The sequence below is a fragment of the Delphinapterus leucas genome, chromosome 1 (genome assembly GCF_059928025.1).
Source record: "Delphinapterus leucas isolate spDelLeu-1000000601 "Yukka" chromosome 1, BTC_Dleu_Yukka2, whole genome shotgun sequence".
NCBI lineage: Eukaryota > Metazoa > Chordata > Mammalia > Artiodactyla > Monodontidae > Delphinapterus > Delphinapterus leucas.
In genome coordinates this window covers 24,556,312-24,561,263 of record NC_143129.1, presented here as the reverse complement: position 1 = coordinate 24,561,263, position 4,952 = coordinate 24,556,312, and the positions used below count along the sequence as shown (strand labels likewise).

At 38.8% G+C, this 4,952-nt stretch overlaps 1 pseudogene; it reads left to right on the top strand.

Annotated features, from left to right (window-relative positions):
- The first annotated feature begins 305 nt into the window (after window positions 1-305).
- LOC149750419 (centromere protein R pseudogene) lies at window positions 306-3,812 on the top strand (annotated as a pseudogene).
- Window positions 3,813-4,952: the final 1,140 nt, after the last annotated feature.

Sequence of the window (4,952 nt, the reverse complement as noted above, 5' to 3'; positions counted from 1 at the left end):
TCTCATCTCTATCTCTACCTCTATCATCTCTCCAGATCTGGGATAGTATCAGAGGAATTATGTTTTGTTCAAGACACCCCTCACTTTCAGAAGGGCATTGATGAAGTAGAGTGTCCAAAGGAAAATCAACCCCGAATAGATAAAATAATGATAGCAATAACTAACATTGAACACCTATGTGCCAAAACATTGTACAAGCAAACAGTCATTTTTGTCATTGATTCTTGACAAAAGCCAAAAAAAAAAAAGGTAGCCCTTACTATCCTTACTTTCCTACTAAAGAAACTGAGACAGAAAAAGTCAACTTGCCCAATTATCACAGAGTTCAGAGGGGCAGAAATGGAATTCAATCCTAAGTCATTTGGATTCCAAAATGAGAGAATAAAACAAGAGAACAAAAATGGACCATCAAATGGAAAGAGGAAAAACCGGAATCACCTCAGTATAACCAAAAGAAAGGAATCTACTACACAAGACAATGATGAATTCATGGTGATGCTATCCAAAGTTGAGAAATCATCAGATAAATTCATGGAAATAATGCAAAATTTAAGTAATATACAGGCTTTGGAGGACAGTAGAGAGCTTGAAAATCTCATTGGTATCTCCCATGCATCATGTGTCTTAAAAAGAGAAATGCAGAAAACAAAAGACCTAATGACAAAAGTAACAAAACAAAAACTATTTGAAAAGAAGAAATCAGGACTTCCCGACAAAGGCATTTAGAAGAAATGCACTCACTATGAAAACGCCAACTTCTGTATCTGCCTGATCATATTTAAAGGAACAGAAGAAATGTTTGTAATTAATCTGCCCAGTAAATACCAGATCATAGCACAGGCAGGTGCATGTCTAGATAAAATTTCTTGCAGCTAATTTAAACTTTCTACACACACCAGTAGATAATCTCAACATAAATAATACATTTCTTCTTGACCCTTTAAAGTAAGCCAATGTGTAGAAGAGGATCTTGACTTATATTTTGTATCTCATATGCTTCTATATACTTTTAGCATTTGTGGATAGACTTAATATATATCCAGTAAGTATATATTCCATCTTCTTTTCACTACAAGACCCTGATTCCTGCCATATGATATAAGGGGAGAGTGAGGGAACTGGGAATATTTAACAGGCTCTCAGAGTAGGAGGAACAAGGGTGCAACATCAAGAAATCTCCAATAGCTCATTCTACTCCAAGGTCCTATGATGTAATGACCTGCAGGCAATGGAGCCAAACTGTAGGAAACTGGAACTTGTAGCCCTGCTCTGAGTGAAGTTCTAGCTCCAGGAACTTGACCTTCCGTGGTTTTCCCTTGCCAATACCTTTACTTCTCTCTGTACCATAAAATAAAAGTTTCTTTTTCCCGTAACACAAGCTTGGTATATTTATGAAGTGCTGATTTTCAGAGGAAATAGGCCCTGTCTTTAAGAATTGGTGGAAAGTCCCTGCAGGTAGCCCTGCTGGTCAGACAGACTGAGAGCTGAAGAAGTAGCACCTGAAGGCTAAATAATAACAATAATAGCCAAGGCTTGGGGAGTGCTTACTGTTTGCACTGTTCTACATGCTTTCATGTAATGGCCCATATAGTTCTCATAACAACTCCATGGCAGCTTCCAAATAATATTCTGCTATTTCTTATGTCTTCTGGAATTTTCTTACCCTGGATGTATGATTTTAGGCTCAAATGATACCTCATTTAAAAAACTAAGACTAATCCTTTTGAACTTATTTTTCAGTATGATCTTTAACAGTGTGGACTCTGGAGCCTGCATTGCCTTCCTGGGTTTGAATCTCAGCTCTACTACTTCTTACCATATGACTTGAGGATAATATAATATTGATGAATAAGATTACTAGGAGATGAGGAAACTTAAGTAAATTGTCCAAAGGGCCATACTAGTAATAGAGCTGAGACTTAAACCCTAGTGGAGTTGTCTTCATGTTTCTGTCCCATAAAGGGATTGTTGGTGTTAGGTTGGTCTTTGCAGTTGTGTTTCCATCCAGCTGGAATGTCCTCACAGAAAAACTTCCTTCCTCTCCACCTAAAACCAAAGAAAAATGGAACTTTCAGCACGTTGCCAGAAAAGTCCTTGGTACTTCTGTTTTATTGATTCAACTAGACTCATGAATATTGACTGGAAAAAATGCTATGTGCTGAGCACCATGCTAGGGATTGGGGATACAGAGGTGAATAACACATAAAACACTTTTCTGAAAGTTGCTCGCAGTCTATTAAGGGAGGCATACCTGGAAACCAATAAAGTTAAAAGTAGTGTGTGAAGGGTGCAGCAGTATAACATTTCTGAAAGTTTGACTGATTTCTTTTTTAAGCACCTTAGATTCTCTTTTTGCCTTATCCCCACTCAAGCACGAGGCCAACCCACACCTACTGCCATAAAGAGGGATGTGACCCAGGCATAATGGAGTCTTCCCAGCTTGAGTGTATAAAAGTCTAAAACCTCAGGGAAGAGAGATTTAACTCAAATATTTAAGGATGGAAGAGAGAGAGATAAGGAATGTACCAAGCCATTGGAGACAGTTTCCTGTTCAGGAGAGCATTTGTTCGTTTATTCACTCATCCTTCACTCACTTATTCATTTGTTCAACTCATGTTTATGAAGTAAATCCTATGGACCAGGGATTGTTTTAAACACTGGGGACACAGTAGTGAACATCACAAAGTCCCCGTGCTTCAAGACACTTATATTCTTGTGCACAAGAGACTGAAAGTCAGCAGATAACCAGTTAAACATATGGGACATCAGATGGTGATAAGGGCTGTAGAAAAAAAAAAAGCAGAGAGGGGAGGGAGAGGTTGGGCTGGAGGTGGAGTGGGGACGAGGTTGCTGTGGTATCAGAGAACAGCCTCTCTAGTTCAGTGACTGAAAGGGGTAAGGGAGAAAAACATGGCTCTCCAAAGAAAGAGCATTTCATGCAGGGGGAACAGCAATTCAAAGGCCCTGAGACAGGAATGTACTTCATGCATCCGTGGAGGCCAGTGGGGTTGGAATGACTGAAGGGGAGACAGCAGGAGATGAGGTCAGAGAGCAATGGAAATCCAGATCATGCAGGACTTTAGAAGCCAATGAAAGGAGGTTGGCTTTTCCAGCAGGTGAGATGGGAAGTCATTAGTGTTTTGTGCAGGGAAATGACTTGATTTGACTTTTAAAATCATTTTGGTGCCTATATTGGGAATTGGGAGGATGCAAAAAGAAAAACAAGGAAAAGAGTGTGGAGACTGTTATGATAATCCCAGGAGGGATGATGGTTTCTTGGACCAAGGTAGTAGCAGCGCCAGAAGTGAGAATTGATCAGATTCAGGTAGGAACCCCAGGATACACTGATGGGCCAGATGTGGAATATACAATAAAAAGAGCTATCAAGATGGAACAAAGATTTTCAGCCTTGATCAAGTGGGAGCCTAGAGGTTTAGGTTAGATGAGACCTTAGCATTCATTCACCCATTTCACTCCTCTCATTCATAGTTTTGGGAGAAAACTAGGACCCAGAGACACAGAGCATCTGCCCTGGTCACATAGGAAATTAGAGACCAGAGTGTGAATTCCTGAATTTCAGTCCACTGGCCCTTTCTCCTTCCCCTTTGGCGTCATTGATTTGATTTTTTTATTGTCACAGGCAGCACTCACCAGTGTTCCGGCTGAAGAGAAATGGATATCTGCAAAATAGAATAAGAATTGCAAAATCAATAAATTTGTGTTTTTTTAAATGATGTCCTCATCTGTTTTTTTAAAAATAATTTTCAAAACTAGTTTTAGATTTACAGAAAAATACAGAGTTCCAAATACCTAGTTTCCCTTGTTATTAGTATCTTACATTAGTATGATAGATTTGTCACAATTAATAAATGAAAAATGAGTTTTTATTAACTAGAGTTCATATTTTATTGTTTTCCTTAGTCTTTTCCTAATACCCTTTTCTTATTCCAGGATCCCTTCCAGGATACCACAGTATATTTAGTCGTCATAGATCCTTAAACTCCTCTTGTCTGTGAGCCTTTTTTAGAGTATCCTTGTTCTTGACGGCCTTGACAGTTTTGAGGAGTACAGGTCAAGTATTTTGTAGAACTTCCCTCAACTGGAATTTGTCTGACATTTTTCTCATAATTAGACAGGAGTTTTGTGTTTTTAGGAGGAAGATGGCATGACATTTCATCACTTCATATCAAGGCTACATATTATGAATATGATTTATCATTGTGGATGTTAACCTTGATCACCAGGTGAGGTGGTATTTATCAGGCTTCTCCTCTGTGATGTTACCCTTTTATTCCCCTTTCCATACTGTCCTCTTTGGCAGGAAGTCACTATATGAGCAGCTCACACTTGGAGAGTGGGGTATCTTGAGGGTGGAATATCTACATAAATTATTTTGAATTCTTCTTCATTGATCTGTTTATTCTCCCCCACCTATTTATTTATTCAATTATTTATTATATCCATATGGACTGGGCAGGGCACCAAGAATCTGTGCGACATCTGACACAGGAAATGGATGGATGAGTTGTTGGACAGATGAAGGCTTTTTTACAATTGACAACAGAAATTGTAACAACAAGTACATGTCCACACAAGAACCTGTACGTGAATGTTCACAGCAGCATTTTTCATAATAGCCAAAATGTAGAAACAACCCAAATGTCCATCAACTGACAAATGGATAGACAAAATGTAATATAGCTATACAATGGAGTATTATTTGGCCAGAAAAAGGAATAAAGTGCTGATACATGCTACAACATAAATGAACCTTGAAAACATGCCAGTAGAAAGAAACCAGTCACAAAAGACTAGATATTATATGATTCTATTCACATGAAATGTCCAGAAGAGGGAAATTTGTAGAGACAGAAAGTAGATTAGTAGTTGCCTCAGGCTAGGGGACAGGGGGGCTAGAAGGCTAGGGAGGTGATGGCTAAAAGGTACAAGGT